Source organism: Pleurodeles waltl, chromosome 5 (genome assembly GCF_031143425.1).
Source record: "Pleurodeles waltl isolate 20211129_DDA chromosome 5, aPleWal1.hap1.20221129, whole genome shotgun sequence".
NCBI classification, from domain to species: Eukaryota; Metazoa; Chordata; class Amphibia; order Caudata; family Salamandridae; genus Pleurodeles; species Pleurodeles waltl.
The window spans coordinates 1,588,234,695-1,588,247,183 of NC_090444.1; the positions used below are offsets into that span (position 1 = coordinate 1,588,234,695).

General features: G+C 48.0%; 1 protein-coding gene across 6 annotated transcripts in view; it reads left to right on the forward strand.

Annotated features, from left to right (window-relative positions):
• The window catches only part of ASAP2 (ArfGAP with SH3 domain, ankyrin repeat and PH domain 2), a 916,066-nt gene that overhangs the window by 75,236 nt on the left and 828,341 nt on the right, over window positions 1-12,489 (forward strand). The window lies entirely within an intron of this gene.

A 12,489-nucleotide genomic window follows, 5' to 3' on the forward strand; every position in this document is an offset into this window, starting at 1 on the left:
TATATATATATATATATATATATATATATATATATATATAAAATATTACCTAGTGGCTCTTGCCACTAGGTAGTTATAGTTAGGACCTAGTTTCTAAAGAAAAAGTGTTTTTGTTTGTTTTGTTTCGCTAAGAACTTGGACACAGTTTGATGAATCTTCACGAAATTTGGCAAAAAAATCTGAGGGTCACTTCAGCTGCTGTCTAGGAAGTTTTGAGGTAATCCATCAAGGGGGGGCTGAGAAAAAGCAGGGGCCCAAAATGCGTTTTCCTCATTCATTTTTTCAATAGGGATTTTGAACAGCGGTAGCGCCCGAACCGCTTGATGGAAAATTTGGCAGAAAGGTAGCTCTTGGTCCAGGAAGAACCTTTTTTGTTGTTTGGTGTAAATCTGTTTAGTGGTTTTCTAGTGAAAAACAAATTTGTATATACAGGGACGCAATCCGTCATGGCTGCTGCATGGAGCATTGCAGCTCCCCGCAACAGAAACAGTACTGAGATTGGCTGGCTGCAACCTGTGGAGAATGTTGCAGCCACCATCTTATAAACCGGTCATGGTCCCGGGGAATGTAAAATATGGGCTTAGAACAATAAAAGGGGTCAGGGTAGAGGTACTCTGACCCCATGAGGTTTATTAATGGGTGTCTGAGGGACCCTTTATGACTTTAAAAAGGTTAAAACCCCCTTTTTTGTCATGATTGTGTAAAAGCAACTCTGTTGTATCGCTCGACATGGCCCTCGCTTGTAACGCCACAACTCTGTCGCGAATCCACCCCAAACAAAAATACACATTCACACACACATGCACCACTCACAGACCTACTGAGACACTTATACACCCACTCACAGACCCAGACAGCCACTTTTACACCCACTCAGAGACACGCTCATCCAGTCACTAAAAGACTCAGACACTCACACATTCATTCTCAGACCACTCACATTCATTCTCAGACCCACTGACATTCTCACACCCACTCACAGACATACTGACACTCATACATCCAGTCAAATATCTTTTGAGACACTCATGCACCCACTCACTGACCTATTCAGAGTTTCACTCACCCACTCACAAGACCCCCTGAGACAGTTATGTGCCCAGTCCCGGGCCTAGTCAGACTATCATGCACCCACTTACAGATGCACTCAAACTCACTCACCAACTCATAGACCGATTCAATGACCAAGCACCCACTTTTAGACCCGGTCAGACACTCACGCACCCAGTTAGTCTGACATACCCCTCGCAGACTCAATCAGACACTATGCACCCACTCACAGACTGACTCAGACTATCACACACCCACTCTCAGACCCACTGAAACCCTCACGTGTCCACTTACAGACCCACACAGACACTAATGCACTCACTCACAGTCCCACTAAGACACTGATGCACCCACTCTCACATGAGACAGGCACTCTCACAGCCACTCTCCCACCCGTATACACCCTCTAACACCTATTCTCACACCCAGAGAGGCAGGCTGTGGCCAACTCCCACATTGTGCACAGGGTTGGATGGTTCTAGGGGGTTGGCTGCAGGGCCTGGCCGCAGGCTAGAGGTTGCAGCTAACCATGCGGGGGTGGTTGGATTAACATATAATAATACAAAATAATTTACGTTAAAAAAAAAAAACTTAGAAATTCACTGAAAAAAACAAAGGTTACTGAGACGTTATAATTAGGAAATAGAATTTAAAAAAACATAGAAATTCACTTAAGAAAACAAAGGTTATAGGGACGTTATAGTTAGCCTCACATTTTAGACGTACAAAACCATAGAAATTCACCTGTTATAGTTATCTCAAGTAACTATAACTCATACCCAAAGGTAGCTATAACTCACGGCCTCATAATGCACTACTAATTGTCCCACAAATCATGGCACTCATAACATCTTTGAAAATATCATTGATAATATCAATGTAATATTTGCAGGAGTGTCTGACTAGAGAGGCCAACATGGAGGGCGTTTTTTAGTGGCGTTCCGCCTCACTGCCCCGAGGTCATTAATGCCACCGAACATTACCCCACAGATGGGGATGACATCATTTAATGAGGACTTACGGTCACTTACCACCATGTCTCGACACATGAAATAATTATTCTGCCATGTTACACAGTACGACTGGTAGGTTACTGCTCCTTGTCTCCAGTCGCAAGGATTGGATGACCACACAAGTGGAAGTCAGCATGGGGTGGCTCCTGTGAGTTGCTCCAGCTGGCGCCACCGTTGCACTCTTTAACAGGTGTTGGACTATGTCTAGCCTCCCGCCACTGTAACGCAAGCCTCTTTCCTAATTTGGGTGGTCCCTTGTTCTGGTGTGCTGCTCTTTTGGTATTAAATTAAATATGGTATTGTGTATTTACAGTGCTTAGGCAACTCAAGGCACCACTCACTGTAGCTCATCATAATTCTTCTACGCCACAACTTGCATTGCTTAGACAGCACACATTACACAGTGTGTTCACTAATACCATCTACACTCCCGTATTAACGTACTGACCTGGAACATATGTGACACGCACACCCCAGCGCACAGATACACTAATTACTCATATCTTAGACAGTAGGACATCCATATTTCCCCACTCTAAGAGTCTCATTTGAAAATCTCAGAGGCCGACATTCTCAGAAAACGGTGGTGCAGTAAAGTTTACTCCACAAACGACTCTTCCCAACCCCAGGGAGTATTGATCTGGATCCGCCCCGAGATCCACTTGAGGTGAATGATGAGGTGATAGACGCTGAGGGATGCTTCGCGTTTATTAGAGGGAGGTTGGATGGCAGGCATATGCTCATCGGTAACATTTATACTCCTAACATTGACCAAATTCCATTCTTACACAGACTCACAACGGTACTCTCTCGCTGAAGCGACCTTTCTTGGCTCTTTGGGGGGATTTTGATGGTTTATTGGATACACACCTGAACAGATCATTCCTGTCCCACGCAGCTGCAACCTCTAATGCTGTCTCCCTGGCAAGCTGGCTACACCACTGGCACCTAACAGACCTATGGCGACACAACAATATATCTTCCAGGGTGTATCCCTTCTACTCGGGCTCAACGGAACTGCATGTCCACCTTGCTAGTTTGTACATCTGATTTGGTCCCGGTGATAGCGTAGACTGATTATCTTGGCCTGGCACATTCTGATCACAACCTCCAATGCCCCCGTCTTAATTGGGACATGAACCCTTCTCCCTTCCCCACATGGCATCTACTGCCCACAGCGCTGGAAGATCCTGTGTTTCGTAGCTCCACTAGCCAGAAGATTAATGACTACTTTGATCCCAACAAAGATTTGGCCACCTCATGCTCTGTGGAGTGGGATGCCTTCAAGGTGACTCTTCGCAGCTACTGTTTGGGACTAACTTGGAGTATGAGCAGGCAACTAGACAAGGAGGTGTCTGCAATGGAAAGACAGTTACTACACTGCAGAACTGAAGTAACCTGTATCCCTAATGCCTTACCTCAGTTAGTCGCATAACTCAAAGAACACTCTGATTTGGTCGAGAGACTGAGATTTTTAAATTATGCAGCACACTCTGCCAACGTTCATGCGAAGGCAGACAGAGCTGGTCCCTTCTTGCCTGGCTAATTCCTCAAGAGTGTTCCCAACACCCTACCATGACACCTTTCTCAGCAGCTGGCCCCTTACTCTATACACAGAGCGAGATTCATGATGAATTCCACTTACACAAAACACATCACTTTACCGATCTACCACAATCTCTTCCCTAGATGCCATTGACTTGTTTATCGTGGGCGAACCTCTCCCCCACATCACATTTGATCAACAGATGGAATTGGGAGAGCCTATCACTGTGACTGAGATCCAAGACGCAATCCATTCTCTTGCTAATGGCAAAACCCCTGGTCCTGATGGGCTACCAGCAGAGTTTCATAAAACGTACTCTCTACAGATAACTCCCCACTTGCACAAGCAATATGAGGAAGCCTTTGCAGGAGCGCAGCTCCCTGCCACGCTCCAAGAAGCTATGTTAATCTCACTTCTCAAACCACACAAAGACCCAACCAGTCTCCACTCCTATAAACTGTAAGCACTCCTGAACACGGACTATAAAATATTGGCTACAATCATAGTGACCCGATTAGTCTACTTAGTCCCTACGTTAGTCCTTGCTGATCCGAACAGATTTGTGCCAGCTCGCACTATGTCTTTCAGTATACAATGCGTTTTCCCAATCCTGAAACATGCACCCCTTCATTGGCCCTGAGCAGGCTGCCTTGTGCTTGACCTAGAAAACGTGTTTGATTATTTAGAATGGCTCTTTGTCTTTAGTGTTCTACCTCGGTTCAGACTGGGGCCCCGCTTGGTTCATCTGCTAAGATTATTATATATACTCCAACGGCCTGAACAGGAATCGGCCCTTATATTTCAACACCAGTCCACATAGAAGGAGGCACGAGACAGGGTTGTCCACTGTCTCCCCTACTTTTTACCCTTGCTGTAGAGCCCCTAACTGTTGCATTTCTCCTGCAGGATAATGACAGGGGTATACCCTTGGGCAACGAGATCCACTCCGTGTCTCTCTATGCGGACGATCATCTCATCTACCTAAAAGATCTGGCTGACTTCCAAGGTTGCTAATCACCATTCTTGATGCATACGTGGTCATATCAGGACTCCGGGTCAACTGGACCAAGTCTTGTACTTTCCCACTATCCCCTATTATGCCTCACCCTGGCCCCCTCCCTGCTTTCCCCACTTCATTATGGCAGACGACCACTTTAGATACCTCAGCATCCACATCTATCACATAGAAACGGATTTGTTTGATGGCAACCAGTTCCAAGTTGTCTCCTCTCCCAAAAGCCAGATGACATTTTCAAAGACCCTGCACTCGTCAGTAATGGGCAGAATAGCACTTGTTAAATTGGTTGTCCTACCTTGCCTTTTATACTATTTAATCAATCTCCCACTGTATGTCCCAGACTCTTTTTTTCCAATCCCTAGAACGTGAACTATGTGGATTTATCTTGAATACCACCTGCTGTAGGGTAGCCCGTTCTAAGCTTTACAGATTGACCTACCAGGGCGAATTGGCACTTCCACCGTTCAAACATTACTATTTGGTTGCACAGTTGGAATGGGTGGCGTGTTAGCTTTCTTATCGATGTCTCTCCGACACTGCTACCACATCCCGCGAGTGGACACACTTAAGACTTCTGCACTTATTTCACACATGCGCCAAACTCCCTACCCCTGAGCCCCTACTATTAAACCTGGCATATCATTGCTATAGTAAACGTCACTAAAGAACTGATTCACTATGTACCGGCCATACTCCTTCTAGGGACACCGAGGGGCACAATCAATCAATAAAAAAATGTATAGAGCGCGCTACTCACTTGTGAGGGTCTCAAGGCTCTGGGGGGGAGGGGTAAGGAAAGGGGGGTAAGGAGGGTCACTGTTCGAACAGCCATGTCTTGAGGTTCTTTCTGAAGAGCAGGAGGTCTTGGGTCTTGCGGAGGTTGGTGGGGAGGGAGTCCCAGGCCTTGGGGGCGAGGTAGGAGAAGGATCTGCCTCCTGTGGTGGCGCGTTGGATGCGGGGGACTGTGGCGAGTGCGAGGTCGGCGGATCGGTGGTGGCGATTGGGAGTGTGGAAGTTCACTCTTTCGTTGAGGTAGGTTGGGCCGGTGTTGCGGAGGGATTTGTGTGCGTTGATGAAAATTTGAAGGTAATCCTCTTGTCGATGGGGAGCCAGTGAAGGGATTTGAGGTGTGATGAGATGTGTTCATGGCGAGGGAGGTCCAGGATGAGGCTGGCGGCTGTGTTCTGGATTCTCTTGAGTTTGCATTTGAGTTTGAGTGTGGTCCCGGTGTAGAGGGCGTTTCCGTAGTCTAGCCTGCTGGTGATGAGTGCATGGGTGACGGTCTTTCTGGTCTCTATGGGAATCCATTTGAAGGTTTTTCGCGGCATGCGGGAGTGTGTTAAAACAGGAGGAGGTGACGGCGTTGATTTGCTGGGTCATGGAGAGGGAGGGGTCCAGATGATGCCAAGGTTGCGTGCATGGTTTGCGGGGGTAGGTGCGGGCCTAGGGCGGTGGGCCACCAGGAGTCGTCCCATATGGTTTTGTTGGGGCCGAAAATGATTATTTCGGTTTTGTTGGAGTTGAGCTAGAGGTGGTTTGCTGTCATCCATGTGGCGGTGTCAAGGAGTGCAGCATGGAGGTTGGTTTTGGCTGTAGTAGGGTTGCGGGTGAGGGAGATGATGAGTTGGGTGTCGTCTGCGTAGGATAAGATGGTGATTGCGTGTAGTCGGAGGATGTTGGCGAGTGGGGTAATGTAAATGTTGAAAAGGGTGTGGCTGAGGGAGGATTTCGCAGATGATTTTGTTGGCATTTGAGTGGAAGGGAGGAAGGCAGACTTTTTGGGTTCTATCGGTGAGGAAGGAGGTGAACCAGTCTAGGGCTTTGTGTCGAATCCCTGTGTCGTGGAGGCGTGTGCGGAGTGTATGGTGGCAGACAGTGTCAAAAGGCAGCGGAGACGTCCAAGAGGATGAGTGCAACGGTCTCGCCCTTATTGACTCTGGTTCTGATGTTGTCAGTACATGCGATGAGGGCGGTCTCCGTGCTGTGGTTCTTGCGGAACCCAGAGTGGGAGGGGTCGAGTGTGTTGTTTTCCTCAAGGAAGTGGGACAGACGGGTGTTCACTAGTTTCTCAGCGACCTTGGCAGGGAAAGGGAGGAGAGAGATGGGGCGGTAGTTGGAGAGGTCATCCGGGTCAGCTTTGGGCTTTTTTAAGAGTGCAGTGACTTCTGTGTGCTTCCAGGGGTCTGGGAAGGTGGCGGTGTCGAGTGAGCTGTTGATTATGTCCCGAAGCTTGGGGGCGATGGTTGGGCTGGCTTTGTTGTAAATGCGATGGGGGCAGGGGTCGGAAGGGGATCCAGAGTGGATGGAATTCATCATTTTTTAAGTTTCTTCGTGGGTGGTTGGGGCCCGGGTGATTAGTAGGTTGGGGGGTGTGTAGGGAGTCCTTGTTGGACAAGTCGAAGGTGTGTGTGGTGGGTGTGTGTGGTTTGAATCTGTTGTGTATGTCTAGGATTTTGCGGTGGAAATGGTTTGAGAGGGAGTCGCAGAGGAGTTGTGTGTGCGTGGGGTCTATGTTGCTAGCTTTGGGTTTGGAGAGCTCTTTGATGATGGTAAAGAGTTCTTTGCTGTTGTGGGAGTTACTGTCTATGCGTTCCTTGTAATATGCTCTTTTGGTGGTCCGTATTAGTTGGTGGTGATTGCGAATGGAGTTTTTGAGGGTGGAGAAGTTGGTGATTGAGCGTTCCTGTCGCCAGGCTTTCTCCGCTTTGCGGCATTTACGCTTGGAGTCTTGGAGTTCAGTGGTGTACCAGGGAGCGTTCTTGATGCTGTGGGTGGTGATGTTTTTTCTGAGGGGGTCGAGTGTGTCTGCGCAGGTAGTGATCCATTTTGCGAGGTTGAGAGCAGCAGTGTTGGAGTCGTTGGTGTGGGAGGGGTTCAGGTGTTCTGTGGGGATCTTGTCCCACACGCAGTAGGTTGTGGTGTGTTGGTGGTGTGTGGGGGGTTTGGAGAAGAAGTGGACGCAGTGGTGGTCAGTCCAGTGGAGTTCGGTGGTGTGAGTGTAGGTTATGTGTTCGCTCGAAGTGAAGATTGTGTCTAGTGTGTGTCCTGCTGAGTGGGTGGGTGCTGTGACCAATTGTTTTGAGTCCGATGTTGGTGAGGTTGTCTAGGAGGGATGAGGAGTTGTGGTCTTGTGGGTTCTCCAGGTGAAAGTTGAAATCACAGAGGAGGATGTAGTCTGTGGAGGTGAGGGCTGATGGTGTCAGCGATGGTGTCACAGAAGGAGGGGCGTGGCCCTGGGGGTCTGTATATGAGTGTACCTCTGAGGGTGGTATTGTTGTTTATGTGGATTAGGAAGTGCATGTGTTCTGCGCTGTCTAGGGTGTTGTGTGTGTTGGTGGTGACCTTAATGGTGTCTTTGTGCAGGATGGCGATGCCACCTCCTGGTTTGTTTAGGCGGTCTTTGCGTTGTAGTTTGTACCCGTCAGGGGTGGCTGTGGCTATGTCAGGCTCAGATGAGTGGTTCATCCATGTTTCCGTGAGGAAGACTATGTCAGGTGAGTGTGATGTGATAAGGTCCCAGAGTTCTATGGCATGCTTGTGTAAGGAGTGGGTGTTTAGGAGTAAGCAGTTGAGATGGTTGTGGGGGGTGTTGTTGTTGTGGTGGGCGATGGTGTTGGTGTGGGTTGTGGTGGTGTTGCAGTGGGTTGTGGTGGTGTTGCAGTGGGTTGTGGTGGTGTTGTCATGGAGTGTGTTCGGGTTGTGTTTTTTTTTTGTGGTGGGCTCTGTTGGGGTGGGCGGGGGCTGTGCGGGAGTCTGCTGTGTTGAGATTGTGGTGTTTGATGTGGGGAGCGCTGTGGTTGGTGTGGGGCGTGTGGGTGTCAGTAGTGTAAAAGGTGGAGCAGGAGAATCGGCAGGCATAGCAGGTGAAAGGTCCCTGTGTGTGTGAGGCTCACACATTACCTCAATCACAGAGATGACACTGACATGAGGTGTGAATCAACACACTAGGTGACCTCAATACTGACGGTATACTTTAGTTTGTTCACACAACACCCTAATGAATGACACTGGTCTACACCACTGGAACATTTTTACTTCACTGCTCCCTTAAAAGTGTGTTACGGAGTGCATGGGGGACTTGATACGTGAACCCACAGTGCACCTTACGCTACAGTATTTACACGTGTTTGGCAGCAGGGGACACCTTGTGCGCTGGTTGGCAGACTCACTATGACACCTGACCTTTAGACCACTCGTATCTCTCGGAGACCGCTGGGAGGTAGATAAAGACCATTAACAGATAAAGGATGGGTGGAAATACTATAAGGGCCTACACAGAACCCAGGCAATTCACAATTTCGCTTAATACAGTTTTATGTTAAGCAACAAGCCTACCTCACACCTGACAAGATTAACAGATACTGACAGAAGCAGACTTGTTACATATGCTGTGGGCATGTCTGTGCCTACGCCACTTTTGTACCACAATCCTGTGCTGCTTGTCCCACTGCATGGGTCAGTCCGTACTCCAGGCCTGGGAGCTCTGTATCCTAGGTCTTTTCTGTGGGGACAATAAGTACAGAGCTACATCCCGTTTCACTGACTTAGGTCTATTGTTGGCCAAACGCCTCATAACTTGCAGGTAGTGCTCACCCGACTCACCAACTCATGAGGTGTGGATACAGTCACTAGGTGTTTGGTCACAAGCCAGGGAAACGTTCTTCACCATCTGCGCACCATCATACAGCCTTGTCATTTGATATCGCTGCTGATATCACAGAACCCCCCCCCGCCCTCTCCTCTCCCCCCAATTAGCTGCGATACCAAACGCACCACGGGATCTCATCGGACGTCTTTCTACCTCCACATTTGAGTATTTCCCAATACAGCCACTGATATTGCCGAAATTTCCATCATGATGATGGACTAATGTTGTTGCCGTCTCTCTGGCTTTGAACAGAAGTGTCTCTGGATTTCTTGCCTATAACCTCTCCTTTTCCCTCTCCTCCTCCCTTCTCGTTCTGTAAATCAGCACACCATATCGCCCTCTCCCTTATTCTTTCTTCCTACCTGTTGTTTGAGTTTTGTATAATAACATGGAAACGATCAACAAGTCCCCCCTCGATCTTCATGACACAAGTTATGTCCTTATTCTTCCATCTGAGCTCAATATTTCAATAGCATTTCTACAGATTTGCAATATCTGCATCTAGCATCAGTATCAGTGTTTTGCATCTCTCCTTGCCTATTCTTGGAGTAGACCAACTGTCCCTCCCCTCCTTCCCCCCGCTGGTGTGGTGCAACAGTAGGCCTAGTGTGATTTTTGAGCCCATGTGGGCGAGCAGCGTAGCCCTTATGTAGCTGTTGTTTTTGTGCGGGCTTTTCGGTATTCATCTTCTCCTATGCTTCCTGAGGGTCTTTCAGGGCCATGATGAGTAGTTCCAAAGCACTTACATTTTCCAATGTTCCTGTCCTCTTATGTGCCTCTCTATGCGATAGGGAGGCTCCTCACATTCCGCCCATTTCCCCAATTGCTTTAACCAGGACAGCAAAGAAGGGCATGTAGGGTTTTTCCATTTTCTTGTGATTTCCCTCTTAGCTAGTGACAGCCCCAGGTCCTGAAATCTGCTGGTGGTTTTGTTTTTAGCAGCTTGTGGGTACCAGTGCAACAAGCAATGGGCGGGCGTGAGTGAGATCAGTTTTTCGATAATATCGGCAAGTCGTTTTACAACTTCCAGTACTGGGTTAGAAGGGGACATTCCCACATCATGTGAATAAAGGATGCTCCCATCTTTTTACAGCAGTAGCAAGCTGCATCTTGTGTGTTAAGGTATCTATTGATGATTTCTGGGTACAATTATGCTGTTTGCAAAATATAGAAATTGATGAGCCTAAATCTGGCATTCCTGGAGGTTGTGGACATTCTATCCAGAACGCCCTCTTAGTCGGTCTCTAATATAGAGGTACCCAAGTCTGCCTGCCACTTGGTCTGTATCCCATCTATGGGTCGGAGAGTCTTCACTTGTAGATACTGATAGAGGCAAGTAACCACTTTCACTGTCCCTGTTGCTAGTAGGACATAAGAGCAGCATGCATGCATGCGTGGTTTTGTATCTCCTGTTCTCCAGTGCCTATGTATGATTGTAAGTGCTACCCCGTCACTCAAAAATTGACCTCCTGGAAGTTTAAATTCCGTGCGGAGCTTCTCGAATGTGGATAAGACCCCAGCTCGGACCAAGTCACCCAATTTAGTTACACCTGCCGCTGTCCATGCCCCCAAGCCATGCCAATTCCATCCCCCTTCAGTAACAGCAAGACCGAGAGGGGGAGTTCCATGGAATATGGCAATTGAATATCTGTTTTTTTAATTTATTTTATTTTTTTATTTATTTTATTTATTTATTTTCATGACTGCTCTCCAGCACTTCCGCATGGACTGCTCTCCAGCACTTCCGCATGGTCTTAAAGGGCTGCAGGTCTATTCCAACAGGGGCCTCAGTTCTTAGGATCAGCTCTAGAAGCACCCGATATGTCTGAGTAAATGCATCGGTGGGCCCATCTTGTAGCCGCCTACTTGTTATCCATCTGGCCAACCACTGCAGCTGAGCTGCCCAATGGTGCAATTCAAAGTCCGGAGCTGCCAGTCCTCCCTGCCGTACTGGTCTCCAAAGCGTAGTATATGCCACTCGGCGCTGTCTCCTGCCCCATATAAATGCCATGCTAAGTGAGGTTAGCTCTTTAAAATAGTATTGGGGCACCCATAGAGGGAGTGTGCTGAAGAGGTACAACAAGCATGGTATCACCACCATTTTCAAGAGAGCAATTCTGCCCATTGCTGAAATGGCTACAGAAGTCTCAGGGTACGAAGGCCTAGCCCGTAATTACCCTCAAACAGTTCGATATATTTTGACCCCCAGGTACGATCAACAATGGGGCTCCACCTCTAAATTCCTGGGCAGGTCAACCGGGATCTCACTTTCCTCAATAAGAAACTAAAATTTTGTTTTGGGCCAATTTTCCTTAAGTTCAGAGACCTCTGCAAAGTGGTCCAACAAGGATTGCGCCCTCCGTAGATCTCTCCAGGTGTCCCATAGAAACAATAGCAGATTGTCGGCTTATAATGCAATACGCTGTATGACTTCCACTGTGAGAATTCCCTCAAAGTGAGCTCCCGACCTGGCTAACCCTGCCAAGGGCTCCATGGAGATAATGAAGAGCAAGAGAATAGTGAGCACACTTGTCTCGTACCTTGCTCTACCCCAAAGCCCTCTAAGATAGTCTTCCCCGTCCGCACCCTGGCTGTGGGTCTAGTATATAAGGGCTTCGTCCAGGCCACAAATCTCTGCCCGAGTCCCATATAAGTCATGACTTTGTAGAGGTAGTCGCACTCGACTATCAAACGCCTTTTCAATTTCTTTTTTATAATAGAGCAGCAGTTGTTTGGTCATATGAGGTATCTGCTACAATAGCCGTGAGGCGTCTAATGTTAGCTGCCATGTTGCTTTTGGGAATAAAGCCTGATTGATCGGGGTGGTCGACATTCAGCATGGAGAGCGGCCGGTACGCTCCCAATTCTGACGCCTCGTTTCCTGGCTTAAATAACAGGATAAACACTGCTTCTCTGCTAGTCGGCGGCAGGTGGCTTAGGGCATATGCCTCGTTAAACATCTTCACGAGTCTTGGAGCCAATTCTGTTGAATAAGTACTATAAAATTCAATTGGTAATCCATCCGATCCTGGAGCATTTCCTTAATGGCCCCCAGTACTTCGGGCACAGTTATCTCTTTTCCCAGTGTGACTGCCTCATCACGGCCCAGGCAGAGAACAGTGACGTCTTGCAAAAATCTAGTTCGTAGGGTGGGGTCAGCTCAGGGTCTGCTATGGTATAAGGTGCGGTAAAAAAAAAGCAGCAAAGTAGTCAT